A 14,357-nucleotide genomic window follows, 5' to 3' on the forward strand; every position below is an offset into this window, starting at 1 on the left:
AATCTTCAGATATCAAGTCTCCGTGCTTTCTTGCTTGCCAAGCCTTGTCACAGTTACAAAATTTTATTTACCACAGGACAGACCCCGCAATGATGAGTCTGGAAATAGCCTTCAGTCACCCTTTCAGCACTTTGATGTCATACTATCGCCGGTCGATTTGACTGAGACTATGAGAGACTGCTAGTGGTGACGATGTTAAAAATAATTTCCATTAACTACACATACACTGTATGACCTCGCTGGTACAGTATTTCCCTCTTCCTACCCTCATTCAATTTTGAATTCTCGTAGTGAAGGAATTGGGGAGAAAGAGTTAAGTAACAGGTTTCCACATACTTTTACTTCAAACCTCACTCATCCCACCTTACCAACATGGGTTCTTGTTCTTACGTCACTGTAATATTCGTTCTATACATTTTGGCTGCTAACCCCGTTATATTCTCGATTGCTTGTCTGCCTATCAGTCTTCTGGCTTCTGGCTGTATCTGCTTATTGCCTAATTCTAATTCCTTTATGTTATCGGCCAAGCGATGTTAAAAAGACCATTGACAAATTATAGAAATAATTTTCACCCTCTTCTTCCTTCCACTACAGCGACCTACCATTCCACGCCAAGTTAGCCAACACCACACATTTCATCTGATCCATCGAACTACCACAAGAGCACTTAACCAAGCTTCCCTGGAATCCAATAAAAAACTAAGAACTGAGTAAAATATAGTGGTGCATGCTACTGACATCAGCTACCACCAAGCATTCCACCTGCTCCTTTCAACCACCACAACAGCACACACTCAAACTGTCTTGGAACCCAGCCAGTCCAGTCCAGCCCAGCTCAGCTAAACCCAACCCAAAATACCAAAACACACACACACACACACACACACACACACACAGAGGGGAGTGCATCAAGACCATTTTATTGCATCACCTCAAGCATTGTTTCTCATCTTTCTAACCACGAACACAAGTGACGACTCGACTGTCCTTGTCCAGAGCTCAACACTAAGCAGAGAACTTGACAAAATAGACAAGAGTGCGTCATCAAAATCAGTTTCCACCAAGTATTCCCCCTGAATCCTCCATCCAACACACGAGCACAAAACCAAACTGCCAGGAACCCAACATAATGCTGGATAAAACAAATTGAGTCTCATATCTTTTCAATACGATCACACCTTTCCACAACTTATTTATGCTACTTCTGTACGATATCATTCAACTTAGGAGAGATCTCTAGTAGTAAAGGGGTTAATGAAGGCTGTCTGTAACTAGTCTGGTTCGAAATCTCTCTCCGAAACAGAATGTAATCGTCTGATGCTATCAAGAACCAAATGATAATTACGTCATGAGGTTCATGGGGTTACAATACGTAGCCTTAACTTGACAGAAGATATCACCTCCCATTCACCGTACGCCCAGCGTAATTCATCGCGCTTATACTAGCTACCATATGCACACACAGACAACCAAATGCTCACTGCGCCAAAGGATTCGATGAAATGGAGTGCAGTGCGTCATTATAGTCAGTTTCAACCAAACATTTCATTTGATCCATTCAACTCTTATAGAAGCAAATAAGCAAACACTTCGAAATCCAGCACTTAATAAAAGACTACATACTCTGAAGTATGGTATCATTACAATACCATCAAGAAGTAATATTTCACCTTCCACTTAAAGCACCAAACCATTTTCCACGACACTTTTAATAATAATGTTTCTACCAACTATCACACGAACACACAACCTAACTGTCGACAGGCCCCAACAAAGGACTGGACAAAATGGATTGGAATATGCCATTAAAATATGGAGCATTAAGCGGAGAGCAGCGTATAAGTGTCAGTTCCATCACACCATAATATCAGCGCAGCGCACAAGGGCCGACTCGGCGTGACAGGTGCTGTTGCAATGGCCGTATCACCTGCCACATGTAATATTCCCCGGCGCCACTCAACACCCACAACGTTTGCATTCTGATCACGCCGTATCTCATTACGCCCGCTAAGAACACTGAGCCTGCACCTTTAATACCCGAAGACGGGTGAATGTACACTACACCACAGTGATACAATTATGGAAGGAAATATGCTAATTCAACGACATGCTGAAGTGTGATGTTTTTATTTCAAGCTTACCTGCGAATACTACAAAGCGCTTTATCCCGCTCACTTCGAGTATGCATGGCGACTCTTACCAGAAATCCCTCGGAATGAAGGGCTATCCCGTTAACCCTTCAACTACAGAACAATTTTCTATTTTATTCTGGCTGACACCAAACGACTTTAATAATATAGGACAAAACATGTTATCGCATGGAAAAGGATAACTGTGAATACAGAACCATCAGAGATTACCTACAGAGTTAGTGTGTATCGTGGCGGTAGGCCTGCACAGTGCAGAAGCTAACATGGACGGGCAGTAGCACAATACATGTTCAAGTCGAGTTTTATGAAAAATAATGGGCAACTGATATGTACTGCCAAGAAACACCAGTTTTTGTCCCTGAAGAAGTGATTATGAATGCTGGATATGTACGGTACAAATCTGTTTTGTACCTCCAGATGGTCCTGCTTATACAGTACTTCACTTTGTACCTGTCACCCCTCGTCTCATTATGACTTAGAGCTGAGTTCACAGCTATCTTAATCCTCGTCTGTGTTATCTTCTCCACTCATTCTTCTCCCCACCATCACCATCCATCCTTACCCTAATACCTGCCTCTAACCCATATCATCCATCGATCCTCACCACGTTTAGCCTTCACCATCACTCCATCTCCCCAATTTACTTTTTGCCTTAATCATCCCGCTCTATTTCTAGTCTTCCTTCCCCTTCCCATATCCTCTGTCCTTCATCTACTTTCGACCCCCTTCACAACCTCCATTCTTACATTTGCTCCCCTCCTCACCCTACCCTTCCTAGTTCTACTCTACCCTATCCCTTCATAACCACCTAATTAACCTCCATATTACTCTACCTTTCCCAACCCTAAAGCTAGATCATCACCTCAAACCCTCTCAGTTAACCCTATCTTAACTTGCCTTACCCTACTCTTCCCTTTTCCTTCATAACCCCTGCCCTAATCTTACCCTCTTGAGTCATGTCCGTTCTAGTCTTTGTTACACGTTACAGCTGTACGTACGTCCTATTTGTAGCTGACCAAGATGGCATTACTAATACATTAATAATACTGCTTATGAGGTGGGTCGAGCTAAAATTTGTTAGCCGTGGTGTTGAGTATTTTCTGTGTAGGCTACATATACTGTGATTTAAGAACTCGAAACCAGCAAGCGTAGTGGAAACTGGTGTGCCTTTGCATTTCACCACAGCCATGAATCTCCGGGAGTTTTGAGGATCCCTGCACATATTCTGGTTATCCCTTTGATATGATGATGAAACCGCTCAGCAGAGGTGTGAATTATGGCTACCCAGCTAAGTCGTCAGATAGCGTGTTCCATCTCGTCCATAATATCGCATTTTACCCTGCTGCAACAATGTATTTTTATCCTTGCGTAAATACAGGCGCTTGGCAAGGATGCGGTGCGGTTGGGGGAGGAGTGAGCCGAACGGTGGGTGCAGGTCGTGTGTAGCTGCCGTAAACTCGCTAGCAGGCAGCAGTCACGCACCCTCATGCATGTTCTCGCCCACCGTTGCTTCTCCGAGTTCTAATCCAGGGCTCTTTGTGGTCTGCACTGCCAATAAACCACTGTGAAAGGAGTTAAAAGGTCGTCTGAGGCGGTCTGTCCCCTTCCACTTACTTAGAATGAATCTCTCTCTCTCTCTCTCTCTCTCTCTCTCTCTCTCTCTCTCTCTCTCTCTCTCTCTCTCTCTCTCTCTCTCTCTCTCTCTCTCTCTCTCTCTCTCTCTCTCTCTCTACCTTTCGAAATACAGTATGCTTCTCTTTGTTACTGGTTTCAAAGTTTGTCCATCTTCCAATACTTCCCTCTTTTCCACCTTCTTTTTTTTGACTTGTAAACACTCCTTCCTTCTCGTCGCGTTTCCAGTAATGATTTCCAAGTCTTGTCTATGCTTGCCTATGTCGACTCCATATTATTACATCCGCTCCCAAGATATCGCTAACGTCTATCTATCTATCTATTGCCAGACGCCTCAATCCCGTTTGGGGTGGCCACAAACAAATCGCCTCCAAGTCGCCCTGTCCCCCGCCATTTCACTGCCCTGCTCCCAACTCACACTCCCCTCTCTCATATACCTCTCCACCCCATCCCTCCATCTCATCCTCGGTCTCCCCCTCCCTCTTCCACCCTCCACCTCACTCACATACACTCTCTTCGTCAATCTTTCACCCTCCATCCTCTCCACATGGCCAAACCACCTCAGTGTGTTCGCTAACGTAATTATAGTATTGTTCACTGTGTGTGTGTGTGTGTGTGTGTGTGTGTGTGTGTGTGTGTGTGTGTGTGTAACTGAATAATTCAGTTTCGATCCTATCTGAACTAAACCTGGCGAAAGAATTGAAGGTCAGCCAATATTTTGAGAATAACAGATTGCTTTTTAGAATAACACATCAAATACCACGGTTACAAGGCAAAAGTAACTAAAACAGTTTTAATCTGACATAGTTCAAACTTGGTGGCAGGGTTCAGGGTACGGCAAATGGGAAGTTATTCGATTTTTAGAACATTCAGTCAAAGGCCATGATCGGAGGTAATGGGCAAATGTCCGACCCTATAATTCTAATTTCTGAATTTATTTGGACCAAACTAAGTATTAGGTTTGAGGATCGGCCAAGGATGAAGTGTCTCGATTTCTAGAACACTTGGTCCACGATCAAGGTCGCAGGGTAAGGTCAAATGTTCCTCTCTTCGGCCAACTGCAGGGCGTGAATTTTGCCCTCTGAGTGCTTCTTTTTATTTTTTTTTCTCTTCCAACACTTGTCCTTCGGTGCTTCTTCGCGTCCTGTATTCCCGTTTCCCATTCCTACATTTGCTTTACCAGTTCATGCTTTATTCATTCCTGGCTCTTTATCACCGCCATTTAGCACCGCCTCCCTTCTCTAACCCTGCACACCAAAACACTCTTAACTCCACCCTGTCCCTGGCCTCCACCCACGCCTGTTCCGGCAATATGTCAAGGTATGCTCCTCCACGACCCTACCCCTGTCTCATGGCCCTCATTACCCGCAAGCATATCTTATTATCACGAATTTATCACGCGTCCAGGGCGGGTCAGAGTCTTTAATTTGGTGGATGCACCGGAAGACTTATCACGGCACTGCTTCTCGTTGTCTACACCGTGGCCCGTAATTATAAAATATCCTAACCAATCTTTAACAAAAAATGAGTCTCCATACCGATCAGTTATTATCAGATAATCGTCTCTTTGTAATTTATAATTTAACGTTCATTGCAACTTGGCTTTGAAGCGTTTGACATCTGTATGAGTGAATACAAAAGTATTAAAATGCAATCTTAGACAGGACGTGCGCTGGAAAGTTTGTGAATATGGTCCCGAAGCTCGTACGCATGGAGTCTCTTAATGCCTCGCCGCTCGATACTGGCCAGACCGGCTGATTTTAGACCCGAGGAGATATTCGTGCTCAGGGCTTGAAAGATAACATCCTCTTGTTGATGAGCGAAGATGGGGTGAATTTAGAGCGAAGATCCTCGTGTTTGAGAAGGTGGAAAAAAAAAAAAAAACAGTGCCAACATGCCTGTGATATACGGCGCGTGAGAATATGCACTTGAGAAAACATGCCCTCCTGCTTAATAATAGTCAGCCGGCTGAATTTAGGCCAGACGATCCCGGTGGTGCAGAGAGGGAGGGAAAAAATCTTGTTTAATCAGTGATATCCAGTGAGATGTGACTGAAGTTGGGGGAAAGAAGGGGTGCGTGTGAGAGGCGGGTATGAACGGGTCAATATTTGCACGGGATCTGCCTGCTTCCTCTCCTGCTGCAGTGTTGGGGTGGAGGAGTGTTGGCGTGATCACAGGCAGGGGCGATGCTAATGGCGCCTCCTCTTTGTTGACAATGGGTCGCATTCTCGTTGGCTTAGAAGAATTCGTATTCTCTTTTCCTGTACGATTTATTCTGCCTTGTATCCCTTAACATCTTCTTGTGTTTATCTGACCTAAACTATGCCAGTACCGAAAAACATTATAAGGAACATCCAAGACAGTGTGGAGGGGTAAAATACAAACTAAATCGCTGATAAAGAGGTGGTACGGAATGTTCCATGTTAATAAGAGTGCGGCCCATGATCACTGAGGCGCGGTCTGTCAACAACACCTCATTATTTTCTGACGTCACCTCACGAAAATAGAATAGAAAATGATAAACTGCCAAGGCGTAGAAGAGGTGGAAGCACTGCCGCGACAGAGCCTGGGTGACGATGAACTGTATAGGCTTTTTAGACATACTTATCTCTATTACACGTGGGTGCGTTTAACCCCATATTTTATTCTCAGTGTGGCCGTGGGGAAACTGCATATAAATACTGCTTCTTCGGCTGTTCACGTAAAGACAGTATGAATATTAATTGATGGATTTGTATGACGTAGTGAAAGGTGGTGGCGACCATCATCCACTCACTTGATGTAGTGCTGCCTACTTCTTCGTTAGCCAGTATCATTCTTATTCTGTGCCCGCCCTCCTCTCTTCCTATTTCTCCCATCTTTCCTGTCACTTCTTATTGCTTTTCTTTCCTTTACAGGTGGCTTTACATTGAATGACAAGCCAAATGGTTTCCTGTAAGTCAAGAAACCATTTACAACGCTGGGTGGTAACCATATAACGAAACCATACGTGCTCCCTACGTGTCAACAAGTGGGTTGGTGGAGGGTTAGTGCCCCTCCCCGTAAAACAAATAACTCAAAGTCAAATGGCCACCCCTTGAGGGATTATGGCGTCTGGCAGTAGATAGACAGTATGAAGTAGGCCAAAGGAAATAAATAGCCTGTTCGGAGGAAGAGGTCTCTATGATGGTGACTAAAACAGTCTCGTGTTTGCCTGAATAAAATGAAAAAGACGCCTCTGGACTGAATGCGTTACTGGAAATTGCTTGTAACTCGTGGTGGATGAAACTGATTAAAATCGTCTGGCGTGAACCACAATATAATGCAAAAGACGTTCCCGGGCAGAAGGGGTTTAACTCTCCGCAATACTCATAGAAAAAAAGAAAAAGAAGAGAGATTATCAACATCAATCTTCAGAGCCTCGTCGAATAAACCCTTTCGTGCCAATGATGTGTTTTAGATTCTAAATACCCTAGACAAAAATATCTGCTTTAGGGGAAACTTCGAACTGGAGTAATAAGACATAGCCTGCATTAACTCTTTCACAACCAGCGGTCCTTTCTAAGGAAAAACGAAGCGCTACAGTAAGGAGTACAAAATAAGCCGTCTAGAGTACAATACTGACTATGTGGTACTGTACAGTGATTAATTTCATCTCGAAAAATAAAGATGCAGTGAGCAATGATTTAGGAAACCAAGTGCATAGTGATACCATCTTCGGAGCTCAACACACTTTTCAGAATATTACGTAGGAGTTTCATGACTGTTCATCTTAAAAGAGGAGCGATACTATTGTAGGCTATGGTACACTACAACATAGGCAACGCTACGCTGTTGCAACCCTCCATCGACCAAGCATACACACCCTACCTCACTGCACACCTAACCAAACGCATAATGGCCCTCACCCGCTCCCCCCCCCCCTGTATAACACAGAGACATTAAACGTAAAATTTTCCGTAGTTTATCCATGGCAATAATGAAGTTATGAGCAGATCTGATGAAATTATAACCCATGCTTTTTTTCATTTCGGCAGCCATATTTTATTATTACATAACAGATACAGTCACGAAACTTCATCTATAATTAGATGTTCATTTAATCATTTATCATGTACAATTTCTGCCTCCTAGGACTAATACTTGCAAAGTTTTAATACAAAAAAGCATTACAATAATCAGTTTTATGCATTTTTGCGATTTCATGACATTATATAATCTCATGGCATTCTAACCACCAGAAGGCACCAGGAGGCATATTAACACATATTCCTGGAGAGTTTGAAGCCTGTACCTGACTAGTTTCTGAGTCCTAGCCCGGAAACGATTTTTCTGTTTTGTTTTGCTTTTTCATTTAAAAAAAAAAAAAACTTAAGAACCAGAATTGTACCTATCACAAGGCACCAGTTCACTATAAGACATAAATATGTAAAATTTCATGACTATAGTGAACACTTTTTGAGTTCTGGCCCGGAAACGAAATCTGTACGTCTGGCCAACCGCCCTGCCGCCCAACTCTACGGACTGACACCTATTGATCCCAGTGATGACAACCCTCCTCTGACTTTGTCATATGGAGGGTAATAATCAGTGTAATCACTCCGCCTTCAGTCTAGTTTGCCCCGTTTATTCTGTACCATGCCCCCATGCTGGCCAACACTGCACCATATATATACGATTCGTGTGGACCCTAGTAAATTAATACCTGGCTTCCTTTTCAAGTACTCACACGCGCGCACGCATGTAGCCTACAGTACGCACGCACACACTCAAAGCAAGATCTCTCTCTCTCTCTCTCTCTCTCTCTCTCTCTCTCTCTCTCTCTCTCACACACACACACACACACACAAGCACACATCCAGCATTACCCAAGTCTTCTTGCTATTCTATCCTTGCCTTTAACACATAAAATTGTTTTGTTAGTTATAACCCTCCTCATAACAAACGGCCACGAAAGGACTGACAGGTCTGTTGATATACAGTATGTTTTCCTTTGTATTCCTTTGTACACAATGCGGAGCGGTGTGGTTTGGGATCCGGGGTTTGCGCGCAAATATCCCCGCTAAACCTATTCCAGCTCGATTTCAAATGCTTCAACCAGATAAAACGAAACCATAGAAGTGGCGGCGGCCTGTAAGCGGGATATTGCTGGATAAAATCATTCTGGCCGGGAATAGAAGGGTCGTTTCACAAATTCATGGACTGCTGCATTGTGCCAAACCAGTGACGTGCACCAATGTGCAAACAAAACGTAACAAAATGGTCATTGAAGGTCTGTCATGGGAACCTAAGCTGGAGCTTACGTGCACACCATAACTCTTTGGCCGAGATAATACAAACTTTGCAATTTGCTTCGGCTAACATCAAATCATTTTATTCAACCCAGAGAAACTCACTTCTCAAAAAATGCTAAAAAGCTATCTTACTTGGCACGTTTACTAGGAATCGCTTACTTTTTTTCTTATTCCAGCTAACGCTAGATTATTCAACTCAGAGAAATTCACCAAGCTTGAAGAGTTAAGATGTTCGTTATATCCTCCGTGTAAAGCTACGGTTATTATTCGATATGCACCGTTTAGAAACAGAATTGTTACCTAATGAGATATTGCTAAACCAATCGACAATATTCAAATGGGTTAGAATCTTGCCTCGTTAGCCTTAGAACCAAGAGGTGTGGTGGAATCATGATGATCTTGGTAAATTAATCAATAGTAATCAGACGAATCTGAATCTCGTTTCTTTTCGTTTTGAACTCCAGTAGAGTAAAGGAAGCAATGAACAGGAATACATATACAACTTCTTGCAACAATAGGGTATGAAATAAAATAGCCACAGACAAAAATTATCGGCTGTTACCAAACAAAGAATTACACTGATTTTTGTCAAGGGTCTGCAACACAAGGAAAATGGGACAGTACTGGTGGGGTGATTGGGGCCCTTGCCAGCATCATATCCTTCATCACAACTAGCCAGTTTATTTCACTTCAAAGGCAAATAGGTATTATATTTTTACCTTCCCAACGAAAATCAATTGCAATATTTTTCCCTACCGTAAAAGTTACTAAGACTTTCAAAATATAGATCTCAAAATGTTTCTGAGACTAAGATCCGTACTCTCGCAGGCTCAACAGTCATTCCTGCATTTTTTTTTTTAACTATATATTTTTCGCATTACACCTTGATGTTTTCTTGCATGCTATTAATATTTCTTTTTCCACAAATGAATATATGCAACAGAGTTTGAATAATGAAATGCAAGAGAATATTAACATACCATATGAGGAAATAAACTGTCAACCTCTTCATTACGGAGACATCCTTTTCATTCAATCATGCGCCACCAAACCATTTTTTTCAGCATATTGGAGACCTTTCTAAGTGAAGGAGCTGAGTATTATATATGTGCTAGACAGCCTCCTAAGCAGACTGGAATACGAGGTTTACAGCTGTACTATAACTGGGAGCAAGAAGGAGTTAGCACGCCGCTATTTTCCGTCACACACGTTAAATCCATAATATGACTGACTGAATACTGGCGACGTATTAGCTAGCGTCGTATGCCACCGGTTCACGATGTGACTAAGGTATATTTGGCTTCTCTGCATCGCAAGTGAATTTGGTGTTATGTAGCATGAAGGCTACCCATATTAAATGGTGACAAGTGTACAAAAATGACCGTCAAAAACTGTGGATTTGCATATTCAAACATCTTCAACCTTTTAGATCCGGCGACGTATCTGATAGTTTATTCTTATCCACAATCAATTTTCTACACCTAAAGAGAGTGCCATAGCACTGACAGGTGTAATGAAGGCTCTATAAAAAACCCTGGGCTTCAAGTCTCTGTTAAGGTAAATAAAATAATCTGGACAGAAAAAAAAATTTATATATAAATTATCAGACTGAAGGTGTGAATAATAATTACGTATGGTTGTCCACTATGCCTCAGTGCTAAAATTCGCCAGTAGAGCCGCAATACCACACCACTTCGTCTTTGCTTCCTTCCTCACAGACGCTCGAGGTAACTTTCTCAGTGGCTGGAGCGTCTTTTCCTCTCACGTTACTTATTAACTTACAAGGACTTTGCCTGCCGCTCCTCCTGCTGCTCGGACTCTTCATGTTTTCCAGCTCCCAAACTCCTCCTCAAATCTCTGAAGAGCACGGGAGGTTCCTTTCATCAAGTTGGAGAGTCTGGCGTCGTCGTTTCCTTTTAGTGGTGTGGTGGTCCGCCGCTTGCACTGCCCGGGCGCATTGTCCGGCCACCCGTCTGTCGTTAATCTAAGGTGCACTCATTAGCGCCAAGAAGGAAAACTTACTAAATACACCACACGGTATTTAATAACAGATTACGACAAGGAAAGACCGATTTTTCCTCATTCAATAGTGTTTTAGGAAGGAAAGAGTTATTCTTCCTTGTCTTGCAGAGTTCGTACTTGTGTTACCGTATACCCCACCTCCAACTGACTTCTACATAAATTAATTTAAGGAAATTGCTCTAAGATGCACTCGTTAGGTTCGACAGAGCAAAGTTACTAAATAAACCAGAGAATTTCATCATCTATAAAGGAAACTACATTTTTTTTTATTTTATCGTACAGTGCTCTTACTCATGTCAAAATTTTCTTTCAACCTCCACTAGAAAGTAAGGCCACGCATTTGATCCGGCTACTCGCAGAACTAATGGTATTAATTTTATCAAGAAAGTATGTGATGGAAACTGCCATTTCTCCTCATTTTGCTGTGCTTTTATTCGTGTCATACTTTCTTGCCCCCCTTGACAGAATACAAAGACGTGTTATACTTTATTTTGGCTACCGAACACATTATTGTATTTACATTACGAAAGACCTCTAGTTTTGAGAGGTTTAAAAGAAACTGCATTAAACTAAGGTTGTCTCATTTGAACCGGAAAGGTAAGCTCGTCAAATAAACCAAAAGGTAAGTATTAACAAATCTCAGGAAAGAAGAATCATTTTACCTCTCCGCCAGTCTTATCATTTGCATTAATTTTTATTTTTTCCTGCCACCTCAAGCAGGCCTCCAGGTACAGTAGCGTCTTTTTAGTTTTGTTCTAGCTACCGCCAGACGATTCTTTTTACCTAAATCAAGATCCCTCATCGTGAAATCGCTATAAACTTTTTCCATTAATTTACAATACGGTACACTCATTATGTCCTCGTGGGGAAACTCGCCAGATATACCACACAGTATTAATTAGTAAGTTTTAGGAAGGAAACAGTCATATTTTCATCTTCTTACAGTGTCAGCACTCGAGATAACATTTTCATTCCACATCCCAGCATACGATCCCGTCTCTTCAGTTTTGTCATTTGCTACCGCCAGACGATTCTATTCATCTAAGTGAGATCCCTTGTCGTGACAAGATTCAAAGTATCTCAAATGAGGAGGAATCTCTTAATCACCACAAGATATTTATGAACTGACTTCCAGGAAAGAGATTTTTTCAGTCTCACCTATAGTGTTCTTGCTTAGGTTAAAGTCTTATTCCTCCTCAGACACACGATGGAATTAAGCTAGACTTCTTCTTCTCCTTCTTCTTCTTCTTCTGTTTATAAGTCTTTTGACTGCGTTATAACTTCTCTTCATCTTTACGAACTTCCAAAAGAAATAGTGTAAAAGTCATTTGCGCATGAAAGCGACAAATTATGCTTCAATAATTCTGAAACTTTTGCAGTAAGCTTTACTCCACCTCCGCAATTAATTCCACCCCACTCTTGTCTGGTGGCGTAGTGGCTTTTCTATTGGGGTGCACAGCTGGGGTCAATAATTCTTTTACGCCTTTTCAAAACTCTGTCCAGCAAGAAAAATAACCTTGTGAAAAAGTTTCAATCTTGCTTCATAAATTCGGTGCCTCAGACATATGGAAATATGTCTGATATTGACCACACTAATACTGTACAGCAGAGAACACTACCCACATTTTTGTCTAACAGATACGAAACATTTATTTAATATATTCCGAAAAGTTTATTAAGTTTCAAGGAAGGTATCACTGGGTTATGAAGTCACTGCTCACTCTCTTGTTATCTGTCCTAAGGAGTCGATCGATATATAAGTCAGCAACAGTACGTCATGATTTAGAGCAAGTTAGAATCACCTACAGCTGACGGTACATTTGGTTTTTCGACCATGTAATACCACAAGGGGGGGTTGACCCTTCACTTACACTTTATTCCCTTCACAACCAGGATATATACAGGGTGTCCCGGGAAGAAAGGTCATAACCTTGAGAAAGACAGATCAGAGAATTGTAAACAAGAAATGTTATATGAACATGTGTCCAAATCTCAACAGTTACGGAACTTCAGTTACTGATGTTTTATGGGCAAACTATGAAGGAGACCATTTTTGCCCATAAGGTCATCAATAACTGTAGCTCGTTAACAGCTGGTATTTGGATTGATGTTCATATCACATTTTTTGCTTAGAATTCCCTCAGCTATCATTTCCAAAAGTTAGGCCCTTTCCTCTCGGGACGCCCTCTATATATATATATATATATATATATATATATATATATATATACTCTTAAATGTTCTGGAGTGTGGTAGCCAAGTCTCGGGTGTGTACACCTTGGAAATATATATATATATATATATATATATATATATATATATATATATATATATATATATATATATATAATCTTATTATGGCCGCGCGATTTTAATTGCTTTACAAGAGATTTCCTGTAGAAAAAAATCCTACAAACAATCGCTATCAGCTCCATCGGACATGTTCTTTATTCTATTCCTGTCTCCTCCAGACCATTTTATACAGTTTAGGAAAGACATCTCGTTGCGAATGAGCTTTACGTTGGCACTGTCACTAGAGGCATAACCGGTCACTTACTCTTAAATTTTTCTGGAGTGTGGTAGCCAAGTATCGGGTGTGTACACCTTGAAAACACACACCGCCACTATAATGATGTCCTTTACAGTTTATGCCTTCTTCCACCAAATTATTTTATTCAGTTTAAGAGTGAATTCTGTTAGTGAAGGAATTAAGTACAAACTCCATTAGTCGACATAAGTATTTTAGCCCTTGCTTGATTTTGATTCTAGGATCGGCAGGGGGCTACTCGCAGCTGCACAAGAGTGGGACCATTAACTACATGAAATGGGAGGGGATTTCAGTCTTGCGTGGATCGGGAAAATAATGTGTGTGTGTGTGTGTGTGTGTGTGTGTGTGTGTGTGTGTGTGTGTGTGTGTGTGTGTGTGTGTGTGTGTGTGTGTGTGTGTGTGTGTGTGTTTGTGTGTGTGTGTGTGTGTGTGTGTGTGTGTGTGTGTGTGTGTGTGTGTGTGTGTGTGTGTGTGTGTGTGTGTGTGTGTGTGTGTGTGTGTGTGTGTGTGTGTGTGTGTGTGTGTGTGTGTGTGTGTGTGTGTGTGTGTGTGTGTGTGTGTGTGTGTGTGTGTGTGTGTGTGTGTGTGTGTGTGTGTGTGTGTGTGTGTGTGTGTGTGTGTGTGTGTGTGTGTGTGTGTGTGTGTGTGTGTGTGTGTGTGTGTGTGTGTGTGTGTGTGTGTGTGTGTGTGTGTGTGTGTGTGTGTGTGTGTGTGTGTGTGTGTGTGTGTGTG

The sequence above is a fragment of the Coenobita brevimanus genome, chromosome 26 (genome assembly GCF_032717465.1).
Source record: "Coenobita brevimanus isolate Jiangsu-jjx chromosome 26, ASM3271746v2, whole genome shotgun sequence".
Taxonomy (NCBI): domain Eukaryota; kingdom Metazoa; phylum Arthropoda; class Malacostraca; order Decapoda; family Coenobitidae; genus Coenobita; species Coenobita brevimanus.